This window comes from Erithacus rubecula, assembly GCF_903797595.1.
Source record: "Erithacus rubecula genome assembly, chromosome: 3".
Taxonomy (NCBI): Eukaryota; Metazoa; Chordata; class Aves; order Passeriformes; family Muscicapidae; genus Erithacus; species Erithacus rubecula.
Genome location: NC_136689.1, coordinates 16,847,995 through 16,869,295, shown reverse-complemented (window position 1 = coordinate 16,869,295; position 21,301 = coordinate 16,847,995). Strand labels below are relative to the sequence as shown.

General features: G+C 40.4%; 1 long non-coding RNA gene across 1 annotated transcript; it reads right to left on the bottom strand.

The window, feature by feature from the left end:
• Positions 1–14,508: 14,508 nt before the first annotated feature.
• LOC306800616 lies at positions 14,509–16,410 on the bottom strand. Its single transcript, XR_013773876.1, has 3 exons — positions 16,175–16,410; positions 14,962–15,164; positions 14,509–14,761 (listed from the first exon to the last, which is right to left on the bottom strand). It is a non-coding gene; the product is annotated as an uncharacterized lncRNA (long non-coding RNA).
• Between the last annotated feature and the right edge of the window lie 4,891 nt (positions 16,411–21,301).

The following is a 21,301-nucleotide window of genomic DNA, read 5'->3' as shown; positions in this document are numbered from 1 at the left end:
GAGATAGCACAGCTGGGGTTATTATATTTATTTAATTACTGTGAGACCTTCTTCCTCTTCTCCACTGTTCATCCTCAGGATGTTGTAGTTCTGTGCATCAAAATCCACCACTCTCTGTCCCTACTATGATCTTTTCAGAGGTTCACATATTTTGCATTTCACTGTCTTTCAAAGGTCCATTTTTGAGTCCATTCTGCTCTTGGGGTTGGACTAGATGATCTTCAAAGGTCCCTTCTGAGCCAAACCATCCTGTGATTCTATAATTTCTATTCTACTTCAGGCAGTGTATATATATTTATTTTTTTTTGAAGTTTTAGTAACCACTTCTTTATCTGTAGTTTGCATTTTTGTGTCATATGTTTACTACTAATTTTCACCTTTTGCCAGTCAATGATTCTTAATTTTAAAAAGGTATATTAACACAGTGAAACTATTATAATATTACATAAATATTCTCCTATTAATCTTATATATTTATATGAATGCTTTTCTTTTTCACTATAATGATTTTTCATTTTATTGTTTTTTAATGGAGCAGTGTGGTGACTAAATGCCAGGAGCCTATCAAAGCTACTCTATCATTTCCTCTCAGCTGGGCAGGGGAGAGAAAAATGTAATGAAATGCTCATGGGTTGAGACAAGGACCAGGAGATATCACTCACCAGGTCCCGTCCTGGGCAAAACAGACTCTGCTTGGGGAAATTAGTCTACTTTATTACCAATCAAATCTGAATAGGATAATGAGAAGTTAAATCTTAAAGCACAACCCTCCCTTCTTCCCAGGCTTATCTTTATTCCTGATTCTCTACCCCCACTGCCAGCAGTGCAGGGAGATTGGGAATGGGGTAACAGTCAGTTCATCACACATTGTTCCTGCTGCTGCTTCCTCCTCAGGGGAAGACTTCTCACACTCTTCCTCTGCTCCAGCATGGGTTCCTCCTTCCATGGGTCACAGGTCCTGCCAGGAGCTGCTCCAGTGCAGGCTCCTCCTTCCATGGGTCACAGGTCCTGCCAGGAGCTGCTCCAGTGCAGGCTCCTCGGGGGGTACAGCTGCCTTTGGGCATCCTCCTGCTCCAGCCTGGGCTTCTCCAAGAGCTGCAGGTGGATCTCTGCTCCCCCACTGACCTCCAGGGGCTGTAGGGACACAACCTGCCCCATCACATTCTTAACCCAGCATGGGCTGCAGGGGAATCTCTGCTCTGGCTCTTGGAGCACCTTCTCCCTCTTCTTCTTTACTGGTGTCTTCAGAACTGATTGTCTCACATGTCCTCACTCCTCTCTTCTCTGGCCACAATCTATTCTGTACACTAATTTCCTTCCCCTTCATTTTCCCTGAGGCACAGCCACTGTGGCTGATGGGCTCCGCCTTGGCCAGCAGTAGGTCCATCCTGGAGCCAGCTGGAATTGGTTCTATGAGGCACAGGGAAAGCTTCTGGCAGCTTCCCACAGAAGACATCCCTGTAGACCCCTGTCCCCCCACTACCAAAACCTTCCCTAGCAAACCCAGTACAAGCAGCTTCCCAGCCTTTTGTCTCTGATGTTTTGTTTTCCTTTGGCTGTTTTTTTTCCTTGTTTTTGAACCCATTGGTGGAGTTCTCTTTATTCTGTTCTAGTGGGCTCTTAAATTACAAGTTTTTTACTTGGTTAGTTTGACAAAAGTACTCCAAGTGCTGTGTAGCTTTTGTGTCATTTAACAATTGCTGTAATTTGCCTTTGTGGGTATGCAGCCAGATCAGAGCAAGAATTTAAGTCAAATTATTCTAAAAAGCTTGAAATCTCAGAAACCTCTTTTTAAGGCCCCAGGAGTGGATGTTTTTTACTGACATTCAGCAGTCTTTGTTTGGCTGAGTCTCAAGTGATGCCCATGTCTCCAGCACAGGCAGTGAGGTAGTGACAGCTGGCAGAATCCACTCAGGATGTGTTTTAAATCTCATAAATCCAAGAGAACAATCTGAGAACTGCCTGGGTTCTTGTCCTGTGGTCTAATCTACTCTTGAGCTTGAGATGCTCCAGGTACTGTGCTGTCACCACAGAACTAGCATAAGTTCACATGCGTTTGTCACCAGGCTCTCCTTGGACTGTGCTGTTTTGTCCCTGGCTTCCTCTTGCCAGGGGGTGCCCTGGATGCTGGGTATCAGGCTGAGATGGGAAACCTCAGCTGTGAGAGCAAAGAGCTCTGAGAAGCAAGGAGGTGTGAGGACAAGTGGTAGGATTGCTGAGTGTTGGATATGGAAAAACCTCTTCCCTCTAACTTCTAGGTATCTCTTGGCTCCCCCTTGGATCTGGCTCAGCTTGTCTGGAGGGTGGAATTGAATCTGTATACAATTTTTGCTCTCTGTGTCATAAGCATTGTCAAAACCAGAATTACAAGAATTAGTTGATTCGTTTTAAGAATGGTGTGGCTGAGATAAAAGCATTATCTGCATCATTGAAACAAATCTCCCCAGTGATAGTGACAATACCACTGCAGAGGGCACTTGTGAAAAGTGTTTCAGTGGGTTATTTAAGGGACTGTGCAAAGATAAACCTTCAAAGGATACTCCTGTAGCAGCAAAACAGGCATGCACAGCAATAGTGAGCTGTCACAGGTTACACCCCTGCTTCCTGGAAGGGAATTGAGGCAAAACAGGGACACACCAAGTTTTTGGAAGAACTGGAATGAAAGTTCTGAGTCTCTGTTTAAGCTGTGGTGTATGATCCTGGCACAGGCTGCTTCTCCTCACCTATGCCTTGGCTGTGTCCAGGGTGACTCTGACAGTCAATACAGGTCTTCATTTAAAAAAAAAGAAAAGTATTAATAGAAAAATAGTACCTTCTGTAACATCATAATCAGAGATAGCATGATGAGTAAAATGAGGATATGGTAAAAACAATCACAAAAACTTCATTCACTGATAAATAGCAATTTTATGCAAAATATCTGCATACTCTTATCTATCTGCTACTATCCTCCTTCTATTTCTCTTCCAAAAAGAGGCAAAATTCATGGATGTAAGAAGGTAGCTGGAATTTATTCTCTTTATTCCCCAAAGATGCTTTTTGGGCACTATAAAATGACATTTCAATTTTGCAGAGCCCTGCAATGGGCCATACATAGTTTGGGACCCTGCTTTGGGAAGCATTGTCTTGGACTTTAAATGTGAGATCAAGACAGCATCTGTTTGCCTTTAGTCTGCTATTTAAACAAACATGGATTTTGGTATGGCAACCTAATTGCTCTGAGACGGCACTCCTTTTTCTCATATGAAACAAAAATCATCAACTGAATAAATCTGTAATAAATTTTATTGACTTTTTGGGAGGTGCAAGTATTGCTAGTGTCAATTGTCATATGCTTTCCCAGGGCAGAATTTCAGTATATCAGTGCATTTTTGTACCTGCTGCCTCTATGGTAGGAGCATTCACTGCTAACCAGATGGCAGGTAGCCACGAGCCACCAAACACCTCTCTCTGCATTTATCCCAGGAGCATTTTTATTTCCCTGCTTCCTAATGAAGGATTTCTTTGCCAGAAAACTTGTGGAAATATTTTCCTGTATTTCTTCAGACTTTTCCCAGTAGAGAATATCTTTCAATTTCAGTTCTTTTCCTCTGTCACGTTGACCCCAGCACTGTTCTTTCTGGATTTCCTGCATGCTTTGTTTTTCCAAGTTTCTGTTTTCAGTTTGTGATGATTCTTTTGCACTGATGGAGCATCTGTCCATAATTTGTGATTTTCTATTGTGAAGAGCCATTTTGTTACAGTGAGGCTTTGATTCAGTGATGACTTCTAGTTCAGTCTGTTATTCTCAAAGATGACTGACTTCTAATCATGGAACTTCAATCCCTAAATGAGCAGCCTGGGCTCCTGATACAGCAAATAAAACCTCCATAGAGGAGTCCAGAGCACTCTCATCTTCCTGATCATTGATCAGATTGTCTTTAATTGGTCAGGAGTGAGAGAAGGTATGTCCTCAGGAAGGACTTTCTTTGTCTCTTGCTTTTTATGGAAGGTGATGATCCTGTTGTGCTGTTACAGTTCTTCACGTACAATATTATTATTAAAATGCTGGCTTCTCTGTTTTCCAAGTCTGCAGCAAGGTCAGAAAAAGATATGAGCAAGGGATTGGTAAATCTAGGAGTGGCATGCTGTATTGAGGAAGCCTGTGATTACCAATCCAGTGCTACATAAAATCTTGTGGAGAATGTTTTTTGCCAACACAGTTTCCACAGAAGACTCCTGAGAAGGTTGAAGTGCTCATAGCACAGCTGAGTTTTTGAGATTTTATATCAGATCCCAGGGTGAAGGCATGGAATAGACAGGGACAACTCTGGCTTTCCACCTTTCTTAAGATGCCAAGGCTACAGCATCAATCTCTTCCAAAATCCCTTAATGATACAAAGGCATCTCTGAGAGGGTTTTGCAAGTTGTGCAAAGCCCTTTTCTTTTGCCTATAAGAGAGGAGGGAAGGTGTTCCAGGCTGAAGAAGTGAAGAAAACACAGAGAACACCGTCTTTAAGAAAACCCAGCAAACCCAAACACACCCTGAAACCAAAGGACCCTCTGTTTTCTCAGTTGCTGAATTTCATCATTGCTGTACCAATATCAGGGTCTAGCATACAGTTTAGCTATTGATTTAGCTTCCACTTAATTGAGATCTTTGAAATGAGATTGTTCCATGCTGTGCAGTGCACATTTGCACAGACACTTGCTACATATTTAGCCTTTTCCTTGCCTATTAATGGCAATAAAGTTGTCAGGAGGCTGTTGCCACCTGAACCTTTTTGTCATTGTCTGTCCTCTGACTGTTGACCTTGCCATATGGAGTGAATTCCCAGATCTTGGAAGGCTGTGTGGGGACAATGTAGAAATTTTCATTTAACATTCATGGCGAAGACAATCTGTCCTCTATTGGCATCCATAAACTATCACTGGTTTGTTTACAAGACTGGCTTACAAAAATACACACAGAGAGTGAGTGAAAACTTGTTTCCTTACTACAAGTGATCTTAACAAAGAGCTTTCCGGACTTGAAAGGCAAGGCAAGCAAACATTATGCTATGATTTAGGTTTCTGCAGTAGGAAGTCTTTTAAAACAGTTTGTAGAGATCTTCTTTCTGAAATAGCTGTGTTGACATTTAATAAAGTGATCGTCAAAATTTTGGGATGGGGGTTGTTTGGTTGGGGTTTTTTTTTAGTTCCTGAGGTTGTTCCTGCCTTTAGATTGAGAGTTGCTTCCTTTTGCTGTTGAAGTCTGGGGTTGGAAAGGAAGACTTACTGCAATCTATTTCAAGAATAGTCTGAGGAGGAGGAAATTCCCTTCTTATTCCTAATAACTGGTGCAGAACGCTCTGCTGGAGGAGGAGAATAGCTCAGTAAGTTAAAAGATTTAAATGAAGTTTTGATTTTATACACCTTGTTATTATCTAGAAATTTAACTGTATTTTAAACATAGTATGTTTTATCTTCTTTGTTAAAGGGGAGGGACTGTGGGTATTGTGTAATAGCTTTGAACTCAGTAGATACTAATTTGCTGATACAGCAAGGGTGAAATGTTCGGTAAGAAAAGAAAACAATAGCAGATCTGCTACTGCTTATATTGCAAAGCACCAGTCTAAGGTGCTGGAGTACCTCTGAGAGACATTAGCAGTGCATTTCATTATCCAGGATCTTGGATTAAGAGACAGAGGTAATTTTGCCCATCCACAAATCTGTAATGTTTGTTATCTTTTTAGATGGTTCAATAGCTTTAAGGTACTTCCACCAGCAATTTAGAATCAAGGGCTCTGTTTAAATATCAACAGTAGAGAGATCCAAACCTCCTTCAAAGGCAGAGTCAAATACCCTAGGTGAGCAGAGTAGAATGAGTGTTTGTCTAGATGCATTTCTCTTCTGCTTTAATCAAAAATAATGTGGTGTTCAAGGCATACCTAATTCTTACTTCATCCAGAAGTGTGTGCTGTCATGGTGGGAGCAGTGGCCATGTGAACCTGGGAATTTTCATGGATGGAAGCCCTTGTGCTCCTCCATTTCACGAGGAAGGAGCTCCTGATGCAGTGGGGTGTGCTGAAGCACAGTGGGACCCCCCCCAAAGTCCCCTTGCCCTCTGCTTTTTCCTCACAGGGCTGACTCAAGTGCAGTAAAACAAAGCCCAGAATCTGCCTGTGCCTGCCTGCTGCTCCTTGGCTGTCAGTAGGGAATCTGTCTTCATCCCAGTGGCTGCCATTCCACTGCTGTTCATGGGCTCCTTGTAGGAGCTGTTATGCAAATATCAAAGAGGCTCTGCACCCCAAAAGTCCTAAAATGCTGAAAATTCACATTTGTTCTCCTTTTGCTACCCACAGGAACTGAGGTTTGGTTAGCAAATTCTTGAATTTTTATACAGCAAAACTCAAAGAAAATGATTAATTTTTAAAAAATGAGAATAAGCTGGTCAGGGTAGAAACATTTCTGCCAGGTAATTTATCAAGTGTTCTCTGCAACCCCTTTCAAGCCAGGAATGTTGCTGCAGGTGTGACTTTGCTCATGAAGCTGCTTGTATATCCAGGTGAGCCACCCTCACACTGTCCCCACCATGTATGTGCTAGCCTTTCAGAAGAGACACATTCCAGCACTGAGTGTCTCATCCTATCCCTTGATCTGTTTTGGGACTTGGCCAGGTGGGACTTTCATCTTCTGCAGACAGTATAACCTGCTCTGAATTTCTTAATGTGCCAGTATGTGAAACTATTAATGTTCATTTCAGTCATGCATCTATTTCAGAAGATTATTGCTACATTTCAGTGGAAATCAAGTATTTAACTGAGAGGGAATTTCTGCAATGCATTTTAAAGTATCCTTTATTATGTTATGAGGAATAGCCTGAAATTCACAGGAGAATTCAGTGGACCATTATATCACACGCAGGAAATTCTTGTGTGTCTTGATAGATTTTATAATTTAATTGATGATCAGCAATTTAGAGAGGGAGACATTACTGTGAAACATAGAGGTGCAGCATTATGTGACTGTGAATGCAGATGTATATATGGGAAGTTAAAAGTTTAATAAATAATAACTCAATAATGTCTTTCTTCCAGTCTATATAAATTTATAAAATTTTGAATAGTATCAAATAACTAAAGGTTATGGCATTTTCTGATCTAATTTTTCTTAAATAACTTAATTTTCCTGTAACTTTGTGCCTTTTATTTCTTGCAAGTAAAAGCCCAGATTTAAAATTTTAAACTAAATGTTTGAAAAATTTCAGGGATTCACATGCTCAAATTTCATTTTTAATCTACAACTGAAAATACAGAGAAAAATGTTAATTCGCTGAAAAACAATTTGGGTGCTTTTAGTGTGTTTCAGGTACTCAGAAATTTTAGAACTCTTTAAATAGAACTGAATGCATTGTCATGTTCAGTGCTGAGAAGTGGCATTGTAAGGCAATTCTTTCTGTACTTGTAAACAAACTTCCATATGCAAGTACTTTGAAAGTGTTTTTAAACTTGTTCCACATCTGTGCCTGGTGTTAAAAGCATGAAAAAACAGCCAAAAAACAAGCCCTCTTAATGGCCTCGAACTGCAGAAAATCTATACATATTCAAAACTGCCTATCTTTAATTTAAATAGCACACATAAAACATAAATGCCTTCCTAAGCTTTTTCCATGAGCCTTGCTGTTTTATAGACCTTCTCTGCCAAACCTCCTGTTCTTGCTCACAGTTTTCTTGTCTGGGCAGAGACAGTTGCTCCTTTCCATGCTCTGACCTGAGCTGCTTTGATGTCACCTCATCTGCAGGGTGACAAAATACAAAATACTCTGCCTCTTGCTGCAGCACCTGGGGCTCACAGTGCCCCACACCTCAGCACCTTGGCCACTGTCCCTGGCCAGGGGTGGCTGCAGGAGCCCTGGCACTGCAGAGAGAACCAGGGCAGCCAAAGCCTCCTGGCTGAGTGTGAAAACATTCAGAGCTGTAGAAGCAGCTCAGGTGGGGGGAGCTGCTGCTGTGGTGTGTGAGCAGGGCTGGAGAGCAGGCTGACCCCATTTCCAATGGAGGCTGAGCAGCAGAAACCACAGCTGCCACCCAGACTGAGTGGGGGTAGGTTTGTGCAGGGTAGTGACATTGTGAATGGACTGGCACTGCATTTGTGTCAGGGTGGCAGAAACTGCTATGGCCCAGCAGCTGAGTATTGGTAAATTAAGCCAGTGACAGGCAGAGAGAGACTAAATCAGCAAAGGCACACTGGTCTGAAACTTAAATTTAATCAAATAGGATTAACTAAAAAATAAAGCTGATTAGCTATTTTTTAAAATTTTTTACCTAATATTTAGAAGTGTTATATTCCATGTAAAGAAATTGTTGTGTCATTTTAGATTAAAACACATTAATGAAGTTATGTATATGTAGGAACCACCTTGTGCAGATATTATGAAGCTACATTAATTTTGCCTTGGCAGTTTAGCTTTACCCTTAAAAAACTTAATGTAGTGGATTTTTAAGGAGATTTAAGTCAAAGTCAACAGAATTTTTATGTCATAATTTTGCAGCAAGTTGTGATTTTTATAGATTGGTGAGATTCTGCATGGTAAGTGAAAATTTACCCATCATTGGAAACTACATGAAAATTAGTTTTACGTATTGTTTGGATTAAAATTTATTATCTTCTTATTTCTGTACTTATTGACTTATTTAAAGAATAGGAATAAAAATCATTAGCTTATATAACAATGGTTAAATCTTGACAGCAGTTTTGTAGGAAACCGACCGTGTAAATGCAAAATCAGAATGGTGTGTTTTCCTAAAGCAGTACCATATGTTAGTTGATTAACAAATTGGAGGGTTATTAGAAGATCTTGGCTGCTGGTAAGAAGGAGCAGTTTTTATCCAGTATATGTAAAGACTTTGCCAAGTCAAGTTTAGGTGTTGGGCTTTTTTGGAGGTTTTTTGTTTTGTTGGTTTTTTTGGGGTTTTTTTTGTTTGTTTGGTTGTTGCTTTTTTTTTGGTGGGAGTATATCAGCTATATATTTCTAGGATTTTTCATTTCCATAGGCAACACTAATGCTTTCTTAGTATTTACATCTAACTCTGTTCCTGTGAAGAACACTCAGTAACATTAAGAAGTAGTGCTCAATAACCCATGTGCAGGTATTTTATAAGATCAGTTCAAAATTCTGCCAGCATCACAGCTTGTATTTAGTCTGAAACTTCGTATTTTGTTTTCTTTTTATCTCCAACCAGACATCAACTCTAATAACTAATGAGCAATTATAAAAGTTTAGTTTTCCTTCAGAATTTAGCAGTCTACACTGATGGCATTGCACTGCATGCCTGCATCATCATGTAGCTACAAAAACAAGTGTCATGAGTTTTACAGAGTAAAAGGTGCCTCTGCTTACCACCTATTCTGAGATCTTACACAGAGTTTTAAGTGGTTAATCAATCTTATGACACTGGCTTGGAGCAGAATCTCTTGTGGTCTAGCCAGTTTTGAGGCCATAGGGAGAGCCAAGAGCCTGCAGCTTCACCCTGAAAACAAATGAGGTCTTTGAGAGTCCTGAAAGAACTTAAAATCTTCAGTCTTTTTCTAAGAGAACTTCTGCTATTCTGTGTTCAAAATCAGTTTGTGGTTTCCAAAGCAGCATCTAAAAATAGATCTTACTTTTCTTATCCAGACCTGATGAAGTTTCTGGATTTTCACATAGAGATCTTGCCAGCCACAGGGAGCCTGTGGGACATGTTTCTGCATGCTCTTCTTTTTTGGGACTCGTGTTGCATTGAGTATGAAAGACAAATGAAAGTTTCAAAAAGAACTTCTTTTTAAAAAAAAAAAAAAAAAGTGGTTTGCATGTTGTTAGTGTCTCTATTGTCAAAGTCTGATTTCTCTGTTCATCTGATTTCCCCATACTTGCATTAGAAGGCTATAATTTGAAGCAGTGAAGGAAGTTTTGAAACAGACAATGGGTGGAGATCAACCTATTTTCTCTAAGCTCTGGGACTTTCCATGGTAGGAAACTGTTCAGTTTTGCAAAAATTGCCTGTATTTCATTGGCAGGACATTGAGCACAGATGGGTCATGACCACAGAGTGAAAAGCTAGAACAAGCCTTGAGATGAAATGCCAAGATGAGAAGTGAATTCCCTCTGCTGCAGCTGGGCTGTGTGTTCTAGGGGACAGCAGCTTCATCACCTGCAGGAGCTGGGTGCTCACTTTCCCTGTCGGTGGGGTTGTGCTGGTGCTGAACAGTCTCCAGCAGCTGTAACCCCCAGACCAGCTCTCAGCCTCTCACCAGCCCCCTATCCACTCTATCCAGCCACCTACAGCCTCAAAAACACAGCCTTTTAACTGTACCTTTGTCTAGAAATAGCTTTTCTTCCTGTGTTTCCTGGGGGGAACCAGATGAGGCAAAGTAAGGTATGTTGTCAGCAAAATATGCTGAAGATGGTGTGGCAAGAGGTGAGAGGAGCAGCAGCTGAGCAACCAGTTGCAGGGAGCACACGTTCACATGAGAGAGGTGCTACCTGTGCTGCACAGAGCTGAGACCCCCACACAGCTCAGCAGAGCTCAGGGTGGATGCTGCAGTGTCCACATGGACTGGGGTCAAAGGGTAGAAGGAGCTGCTGTTTGCAACCCTCCTGGCACAGCCACAGCCACCACTCATGAAGTGTTACTGACAGAATTTTTAAGAGCAGGCTTTCGTGCTTTGCTTTTCAAAGTCTGGACAGGAATCATGCAACAGCTCCATCTGGTATGAGATTGCAAACAGAGCTGTAGTGCAAGGGAAAGACAGAGCATCCTCAGCCTTGTAAAACAGCATTTTATGGTAGTGAGAGTCTCCTCAGAATATGATCTGGGTTGGATTGTTTTGTTTCAAGAGAGAAGTGTTTAAGAAACTGACTGTCTAGTCTGCTGGCAGCAAAGCAGTATGACAAAAAGAGCTGGGCAAAAATAGAAGTAGCAAAGCCTTCATACAGAGAATTTGGAACATGAGCCTAAAATTTGGAATTAAATATGTTCTTGGCTTTTGAGGAAAACAGTCTACATGGGAATCACTCACTGTCTAAAACATTGTGGAAATGTTAGAAAGAGTATTAGGAGATATTTCCATGTATAGAGAGTACATGTTTTTCCAAATAAAAAGTTAATTTTATTTTATTCTCAGAAGTATTTAAGGAAGTGTCATGCCATCCAAAAAGCCATATGTACAGATATTTTCAAGTGATCACCACTACCTCCACTGAAGAGCTGCCCACTGAACAATAAGTGCTCTCTGCATGCAAGAATCAACTCCTGTAACACTGGCCCTGTATGTGCTGGGCATTTAGTCTAATGTGCTTCTGTGCAGTCATGGAGAGCTGTCTCAGGAGACTAGTTCACCCCATCCTAAAATAAGGGTCTAGATTCAGCACAATGAATCACCTTCAGCAGTTCCTCTTTCACCTCTGTGGTTACTAAGTGGATACTAGGGGGATTATTTGCTTGTAGTTTTGAAGGCTGAGACTGTGAGGTGTGGCAGGTTGGCTTCCCTTCAAAAGAAGGAAGGAATGGGATTCTTTGGTGGTATCTAAGGAGAAGTCCCATCAGCTAGAAAAGAGCACTCTTATTTTCTGTCATTTGCAGTGTCAATATTGCAGATGAGTGTGAAACATCTCTACAACAGCCAGTGCATCTGCCAGCCTGCAGCCACCTGTGCAGGGCCATGTGCAGAGCCATGGTCTCCAGCAGAGGACAGATTTGGCTGCCCTACACAAACCACAGTATCCACAGGTTGCTTATGCAAGGTGTTACAAACTGTGTGTTGTCACACCCATGAGGATTCTGTGGTTTGTTTTATTTATTTAGTTATTTGAATTACTTCAGATTTTCTGGGTCAGGAGTTAACTGAGATACATCACTGTATATCATACATACATCACTTGAGAAACAGCATTTAATCATGCAAACAGAATATTTACTAAGAGTCTGCTGCAACAATCCCCAGGAGCTCCCTGTTACAGCAGTAGCTCCAAGTGCATGACACTCCTCACCTCTGATGTGTTTCTGCAGTTAACACAAAAATCCATAATCTCAGGTATGAAACTGCCATTGCTTTCCTGTGTGTTTCATAATTCTGTAAGAACTGCTCTCTAAGCTACTTGAAAAGCTAATGAGATTTTTGATAGGTCTCTTTCAAGTCAGCCAATCATAACATTTCTTGAGAAATTGCTAGTAAAAAGTTTCTTACTGTGCATCACTGCTTAATAAAGCAGTGTATTATTCTTCTTTACTCTTGAAAAATGTCTTCTGATTGAAAAAAAGAAAAAAAGGAATAAATTTCCTGTTTCCTTGGACTGAGAAAGCATAGAGGTGGTTACACATCTCAAATAGGAAATAGTCAAAGCCAATCTCCAAGGAACTACAGGAACAAAATCATATGATGCCTTCATGGCAAGGTTGTGTGCAGGAATGTGAGCAGATATTCAGATTCTGTGCTTCTAAACAAGCAAGTTACCAATGCCCTACCAGGTCCTAGTGCTGCTTGTGGAGTATTGTGTGCTGATCTGCACAGCCTTGCCTGCCATACACTAGTTCACCCATCCCAGAGAAATGGGGAAGGGCATGGTGCCAAGCTGTGCTTCAATCTATGTCAGGGTGCCTAAAGTCCTCCAGAGTGGCTCCTCAGTAGCAGGGAATTGATGCAGGAGAAAAGATGATCTCAGCTCCCCAAAGCCGTGCAGATCCTTTGTTCAAAAGGTTTAACAGTTCTGACACTTGATGGAATCCAGAGCCTTGGGTGCTGATGCCATGTAAGATTTGCCCTGCATTGTCTGTCACCTCTGTGGAATAGCTGAGGCACTGCAAATTCATTCTCTAGCTTCCACTGCACTAACTTTCCTGTGTGGACAGTTTTCTACAACAGATGAGACATGACTTAATGTATTGTATGCCATTCATTTTCTCCCATATCCTCTCTTCAGGAGGAGATGTGATTCTCACCACAGGACAGAGTGGTTTGTTTAGGTCTAGGGTTGCTATCTTTCTGTTGTAATATGCTTCTATTTCTTTATGTTTAGCACATATTACAAAGTGTCGCTGTCAGCATTGGAGCTTCTTGTACCTTGCCAAGCGTAAGAGCAGTTAGGTACAACAATGGTGATTGTTACCTAAAGAAGGATGTGGGATCAAGGAAAGTATGTAGTCATACTTCTGGAATATCCTCTCAGCTCCCAGAAATATGCAATTAAAAGATTACTTGAGGGGAAAACAAGGATTATGTCCTTTTTCTTAGCAGTGCTCAATGGACTTTTTGCTCATTAACTTGTTTTTTATTTTTTTAACTCCTCTTAACTCGGTAACTGCAATGTCCTACAGCAGGAAGTTCTCCAGCTTACCAGCACTTCTATAATGCTCTGTGAAATTATTATTCACATCTATGTAGTTTTGAATCATTAGCTTACTTGTTTCATTTGATGACCTTACAGTCTGTATTGAGAGAGACAATGACCAGCCTTTTTCCATCTAACTTTTGTCACTTGTATTTATAGACCTCAAACAGATGTTTGAGTCATCTGTTTTCATAATGGAGAGTCCTACATAATTCAGTTGTTCCTTGAACAGAAATTCTTCTGCAACTTTGATCATCCATGCTGCCTTTTTCTTAACATTTCTATTGTATCTCTTTTGACATGGAGTAAATTAAAATTGCATGCAATGTTCAAAATGTGGGTAGACTGTGGATTTGTACAGTAGCATAATGGTACTATCTGCCTCATTTGCTATCCTTTTCCTAGCATTTTCTAACATCTATTTGGTTTTTTAATCACTAATGAGCACTGAGCTGAAATTTTCAAGAAATGGTTCTAACCTCAAGCTCTCTTTTTGAGCAGTAATAGTTTATTCATTGTCAATGTACATCACTTTATATTTGTCTGCATGGGATTTCAGCTGTCAATTTGCTGCCTAGTCAGTGAATGTTAGGAAATCTCTTCCTTGTAACCAACCCTTGTCTTCCCTGAATATCAGAATGTACTTGGTAAACTCTGCCACCTCACTTAAATCCTCTTTTTCAGCTCACTGCCTGAACCAGTCCACTCTGTGTGATTGGCAGTCTGCATCTCCAGGGAAATCTGCCTTTTGTTCCTACAGGGTTTTTCCTATCTTTATTCAGTTTTTTATCAATGGGAAGATCTCGTCTGTTTGTTTCTTTACAAGGGAGGTTGCTACATGCCCTCTGGAAATCCAAGGGAGCCACGTCTGCTAGCTATCACAGGTCTGTTTTCTCACTGGGTTGGGAAACGGCAGCAGTTCTTGCTTCTGCTTTCCTTGACCCTTATGATCTTGTTTTTCAGGTTCTCACTGCAATATTAAATTCCTAATTTCACAGTACCACGTTTGGGGGTTGCTACTTGCCTAACACATTGTCCACATGGAACCTGTCAAGGGCCCTATTGGAGAGTGACATATGCTGCTTTCTGAAGTTGGGGAAGTGTTAATGGTTCTTATTTTAGCTCCATCAGCAAAAGAAAATTACAAGCGGTAGTGCCTCTGTGGCTAAATTTGTGGTTTATTGAAACTGTGGCAGAGCCCACAAGATGAGGAGAGAAAATAATGTCTGATTTTAAATTTCAGCTGTTGGCTGCAGCTGCAGCTTTCAGAAAGCTTTTCAGCCTGGTTCCTGTCCCATTTTCTCCTAGCTTCCTTTTAATGCGAAGGGGAGCTGAATTGCAACATTGAACACTCCATGACTTCAGTTTTTCAGTATGCAAACTACTTCAACTTTAACTGGCATGGCTTTCATCATAGGTATTATCAGAAGTACACTGTTTAAGAAGGGGATGGGGAAACAAAAAATTTTAATTCACTTTTTTAAAGTCTGAAGGTGTAGCAATCCAAGTGATGTTTTTAAATAAATAGGAGAATTGTTTGAATTTTCCACAAGGTGCTGAGTTTTAATGTTCATGCTTAATTGGGATGTCTTTCCCTCAATGAAATTACAGTATCAGAATTCACAGTTACTTACATATTGAATAAAGCCACTATATTCTTGCAACTGGTGACAACTACTGCAAGATGGAGGGGAATTAGTCTTCAACCTGATCAAAAAGTCTCTGTGGCATGGCAGTCCCATGCTGATGAAGACAGCTGAGGAACTGGAAATATGCTACCTTTATACAAACAAGGCTTTATTCCTTTCTTGGAAACACTCCCGAGAATTACATGGCACTACGAAGAAAAAGTATTTAGTGGTGATTTGCAAAACATTACCACAGTCTTAATGTCTGTGACTGAAATCAAAATACAGTGTAAGACCATGTTTAAAAAGGAGCTCATGCTGCCCAACAGGCCTGGGATAGCCTTGTCCTTGAGAGGAATATTTCTCAGACTCTTGAGTCAGAAGACCACCCAGTCTTTTCCTTGCTGGGTGGGGAAAACAAACAAATTACCTTCTTTGATGATTGGGAAAAGAAAGTGATTGATAATTACTGCCTGCAGCATTTTACCCCTAACTGTGGTATTCAGCCTGTGTTTTCTGGCTGAGTTTAGGCACTTTAGAAGACAGTGCAAAAGAGCAGACTAAAAGCATTACATGAATACTGCTCGTGGGCTGCAAACTCATCCTTCATTTACTTCTCCCTCTTCCGAGGGCACTCCTGCCTCTGCTGAGAGAGGACTTACAGGAGCTTGTAAGACTGAAATGGAGGCATGTAAGTAATAACGTATCTTGTCTCAAAGAGATCTTGGTGCTTCTTTCCTTCTAGCACTTTGCCCTGAATATCCTCCAGCTGGTGGAAGGATTTAATTATCATTCCAGCTGCAGTATTGAAGTATTATCTTTTGGCGGTTCCAGGGCGAAAAAGCAAAAGAGGGATGAGAAAAAGTGTGAATTTATTACTGGACCTTATTATATTAATTATGAAAGATTACGGCAATAGTACAAAAATAATAAGTAAAATTGAACAAATTACAGAGTTGCATTTTGCAAATCAGTCTTGGAAATCAGAGTATTGTAGTATTTACATATGCAGTAAAAGCTGCCAATTAATATTTAACAGCCTTTTCTTCTGGACTGAAGAAAACCTGTCATTGTCATTACTTACTGCCTGTTCCCTACCCTGCAAGTAAAGGCATATGCCATGTGATGAGCTATATTTGTATATCTCAGTGCAGACTTGCAGTTTGTAAAGGGACATACCTAATAAAATGACACTTTTTATTGTCAGTGGAATGCTCACCTGTGAGTCATCCTATGGTTTGAAAAGTTTTTGTAAGAAATACAGAACAGCTGGAATTAAATTGTCTTGGGTTATGTATTTATTCTTGAGAGAGACAGAGACTCTTCCACTGAAAAAGCTTAAACCTTATATGACACCTTCCTGTGCTGACGTTGCTTATTCTTGTCTTCACCCCAGGCAGTTCTGTGGCCTGATGAGGCAGAGCTTTGTTACTTTTTCTCCCTTTTTATCTTCTTGCACAGTAGCAGCAGACTTCCCCTTGTAGGAGGAATGAGATATGATGTGAGTCATGACACTGCATCTCACTTGGTCTTTGGACATTTTACCCTTGCAAAACCAGATACATTCTTTCCCTTTTTGGGAAGAGGTTGCTGCTGCCACAGGCTCCCATCCTGGCTGGGCAGAGTGCCCCAGCCTCTGGTCCCCTTTCCCTGGGGGCTCTGTTTTCACGAAGCATCCAGCTGCATCAGTGTTTTTAGAGGTAAATTTAGGTCATGTACCCTTTTCTTACTGTTAGTATATTAAGTTCAGAGGAATGGGCTCTGACAATCTCACTAGCTGTACTGCAAGGAGAAGATGAGAATACTGGAAAGAAAATGAAAAGAGGCAAAAACTTGTTTTCCAAGAAGAAAACTGGGACAAAAAGATAATGCAAGACTTATGGAGCTCAGCTGATATGAGTGAGTGAGTGAGTAGGCTGTGAGGTGATTTTCCCATCTAGCACACATCTTACAGCACTGGTGGGTCTGGCTGACAAAGGAAAATAAAACTGATCCTTGGAAAATGCAGTTAAGGCAACTTTGCCATGAAGAAATAGGGTGCAATTTCTTAGCACTGAGGGTAATTAAACATGAGTTAAATAGCTGTAACATAGTCTTTGAAATGAGAACAGGTATATTTGCAAAGCCATTTGAGCCCAGGCAGCAAGAAGCCTGTATTTGCTGGATGGTTGCTGCAGGATGGAGGATTGTGGCAGTCCTGCTGCTGCTGGATGTGGTATGCCCGAGTCAGCAGCTCCATCAGCCATGTCCTGCCTGCAAAACACCCTCAAATAACAGCAGTGGCAGCTCTGTGTTAAAGGCAGTGATTATAATCAACTGTCGTGCTTGCACCTTTCAGCACATCACGTGCAGTGATCAGCAGGATTTGTTCCTTTCCATGTACATCAGGATAGGTGAGTTTTGAGGGTTTTTTTTCCAATCAGTTCTTTTTCTCATGCATAAAAGACGGACTGGGCTGGAGACAGTGACCGGGCATGTGTATCACTTCTTTGGTTAGGATGGTTTAGAGGTTTTTTAAGGTGGATATCTCATGTGGGAAATCAAAGGGCAGAGGAGAGAACTTTGCTCAGGGTTTTGCAGTTTGATGTCCTTCACTTTCTTATGCTGGTCATCCAGGTAGATGTCATTGCATGTGTGGTGGGGTTTTAAACAAGTGCTAGCATAGGTATCCTGAGATCAGTAATGTCTTCTTCATCTCATTGAAGCTTCTGGCTTTTGTGTGAGAATCCCACATCAAATTTAATGGCTTGTGATAGATGAGAAATCAGACAAGATAATCAAATGGTCCCTGTTGCCTAAAGCTATGAAACCCTAAATACTGAAGAGTGAATTAGTAAGTGTGCATCCCAGCAGAACAGACTGGGTAGGCCTGGAAAAGAACAGCAGTGCCACTGCTGTCAACTCCAATTGCTTTCTTAATAATCAGTTGTCTTAATCATAGCATGAGCATGGTCTGGAGAGGTCAGAGAGGCATTTTGAAGGAGGGAGACATACAAACTGTTGGAGAGGTCATTGATACACTTACAAGTTGAAAGGTCTACATTAGACATCTGTTCTTACATCTGCTTCAGAGGCTGGTGCCCTACAAAAGGTAGAAATAAAAGCTTTACATACCACAACTTGTGACCATCCCTGCTGGGTTAAAAACCAGATCCGAGCAGAAACAAAACTCTAAGAATTTATCCTGCTTGTCTTTATCTCTTCTTAGATATTCAGATTGTCATTTGTTGTACAGTATTGCCTTTGTAATGGGGACAGGGAGAAACTGTAGTAAAAAAGATTTAAAATGTCCAATTCATTAAATCACAATGGTCCTGACCTCTCACCTGATTTTAGTCTGACTCTTAGAGAAAAATCTTTCCAGTGATACTGTTGAGAAAAGTCAAATATATGATTGCATACAGTCCAGAGATGAATAAAATGAATAGTGTTCCCAAAAGTGTTACTTTTCAAGAAAGACCATCATAATGAAATATGTGAATACTGTGAGTTGGCAACACTGGTGCCATTGTGTTATATTTCTAATCATTATTTACCATTTTTTTTTAATTGAAAGGCTTTTTTTTCAATACAATATTTATCACAACTGCTGGTTGATAAGCAGGTGGTTATGGTAATCACAGCATAACTTGAACTATTCCTTTATTTTTGAACCCAGTCTCCATTGAAGTGTATTTTGTATTTCCTGTTAATTTAAGCAGTCACTTGGCAATCTTATAAACTGGATGTGTATTGGTAAAAGCTAAAATAAAGGATCTCTCATATTATTTCAAGTAGCTGTACTTTGTATAGAGCAGCTCCTGGTACTTTTGATCACTAAAGCATGTTGCCTCATAAATTTACAACCAGATCCTGCAAAGTCCATGAAACCAGTGATAATCAGTGTTTCAAGCAGTAAGTCTATTCTGGCACTGCTTGAAAGTTGGATCAATTTGAATCCAAACTCAACCAGAGCTCTCTTGGAGTCAATTCATCCAAAGTGAACTGATCAAAACTGAAATTCTTTACACTGGGGAGAAATAGAATTTGAATGTAGAGCAGATGGACTTTAAAGCAACCTTCCCCTCTCCCTTTTGTCCACCTCCTTCAAAAACAATCCCCTACACTGTTCTTTCCCACCCACACATTGCTTTTTATTCCATTAAACTGTAGTGATTAAAATTTCTGCAATGTAAGGCATATTTGGCTTTCACAGAGTAATTTGTTTGGTACCTTACAAAAACACGATCATATTTTCTGTTTCAGAGTTTGCAGGCTGATCTCTTTCCTTACTTTCCAGTAGGAAAATGTGGTGGTGAAGGAAGGGCTGTCCAGGCTGGCAGGTGTGAGGAGGAGCTGGGGCATGTCAGGGTCTCCAGCTCAAAGCTGCCTGTGCTGGTGGCAGTGTAGTCATTTTAATGTTCCTTTGGTATGGTGGGATGAGCACAAGGGTGCAAAGGCTGAAAGAAGGTGTTCCATTGCACGAGTCAGAAACATGGATCCTGTAATTATGTTCATTTAGCTCTGTTCCATCATCCCTTAGGCGATGGAAAGGGAAGTCATATTAAAGGATATATATTGTTAGCTTTGTTGGGATTGTCTCAAATTAGAGAGGGAGACAAAGTTATTAATGAAAGAACAGAATCACCTCTTTTTTTTTTTTTTTTTTTTTCTCCTCTTTTGAAAGTTAACACTTCTTTGTGATGACCACAGTTCTTTTCCTTAGTTTGATTTAGGGCATTCAAAAGTGTCTATTGCTTTCAGGTCTTTTAATTTATTTAAAATATTGGAGGGAGAGAAAGGAAACAAAAAATAAAAAAAAAAAAAAATGGAAAACCGAAAATGTAACCTATTTAACATTATCTAAGTCCAGGTGTGAGAATTGTGAATTTGAACAAAATGTCTTCTGGAGTGCATGAAGATTGATGTGTTACTTGGAGATATGCATCTGACAGCTTGGCAATGCCAAGTGACAGGTGATTACAGCCACTTCCCAGAGCTATATTTGAAACGGAATTGGAAGGATGAATATATCTTCTGCATGAATATTACATGTTCAACTTCTTAGTCACTCTTTAGTATAGTTGTTTCAGTGATTAAGCCTGGCTCTTGGCATCACTGTTAAGTCTCTGAACTTTTCTGAAGAGCTGAAACCTGTAGGTCTGACAAGACACAATGAAATTCTGCTGTGGAGATGAGCAGAAAAACTCATACTCAATTTACTTTTTTGCTTCAGCTGAGTGTTACCATTTCATTCTTTGGGCTAAATTTTCATCACAAGTATTCTTAACTGAATAGAAACTTTTTAACTGAACTGGAATTACAGGATATAAATACTGAAATTCTCCACAGATTTTTAACAAGGAAGGTAATTTCATGATAAGTAAACTCAGAAGTTGTTTTAGATGGTCATTGTAATTTTTAAAATCAAGTTCAGATGTTTTCCTTTAATTTAAGCACTGAATATTTTAACCACTATGCTTGCATTAAAAATAGCACCCACTTCACTGAGATCTCTTACTAAGTGGATGAGACCAAATGATTGTAAAGCCCCCCCTCCATATCTTAATAATGTAGAATTCTTTATACAATCCCTAATCAATAGATCTAATCAATAGACCTAATCAATAATTTTAAAATTAAGCTTCTTTGCCTCCAGATATATTTACATGAATTCATATTGACAGACCTCAGAATTGTTTTCATTTTGCTTGTACAAGTTGTTACTGTAGCTTCTTTGATAACATGATATCTGAACATAGTCTCTTCTTTCCGAAGTGAGTTTATTTTAATTTTTAAGCATTGAGAGACCACCACCCAGCCTGGCAGTGAAGATGCTAAGGATGGATGAGAACAAAGATGTGCTCCAATGAGCTGCAGCCCAGAAGCTGCTCTCTGCTGTCCAAGGAGGAAATCAGAGCTTGGTCACAGTCAGTGCTCTTTCCCTGGAGTTAGTCCCTTTCTCGATTTCAAATCTGACTGCTGGGTAGAGAATACCTACCCATGATTCCCCAGAGTACAGAGGAGAGGTTTCCTGACATGCTGGAGCATCCTCATGATGCTCCCCTCCTGCACAGCAGTCCCAAGCCATCTCTGGCCATATGGAGGCTTGGACCCACTTGAGTGCTCACAATTCCTCACAGGAATTCTGCCTCACCACTCCAGGTCTAATATTTGTTCTTGTCTACAACAGGTTAAACAGTGTCAGGCTGATTCCTATAGAGAGCATTCATGATGTTTTTCACAGTGGCTACATGATTTCACATGGACATTGAGACAAGTCTTTAATTATGGGACACTTCTTATGATTTAACTATTAATAATTAGCTGCCCAGATTTTTAGCTCTGAATAATTGCTAGCGCCATG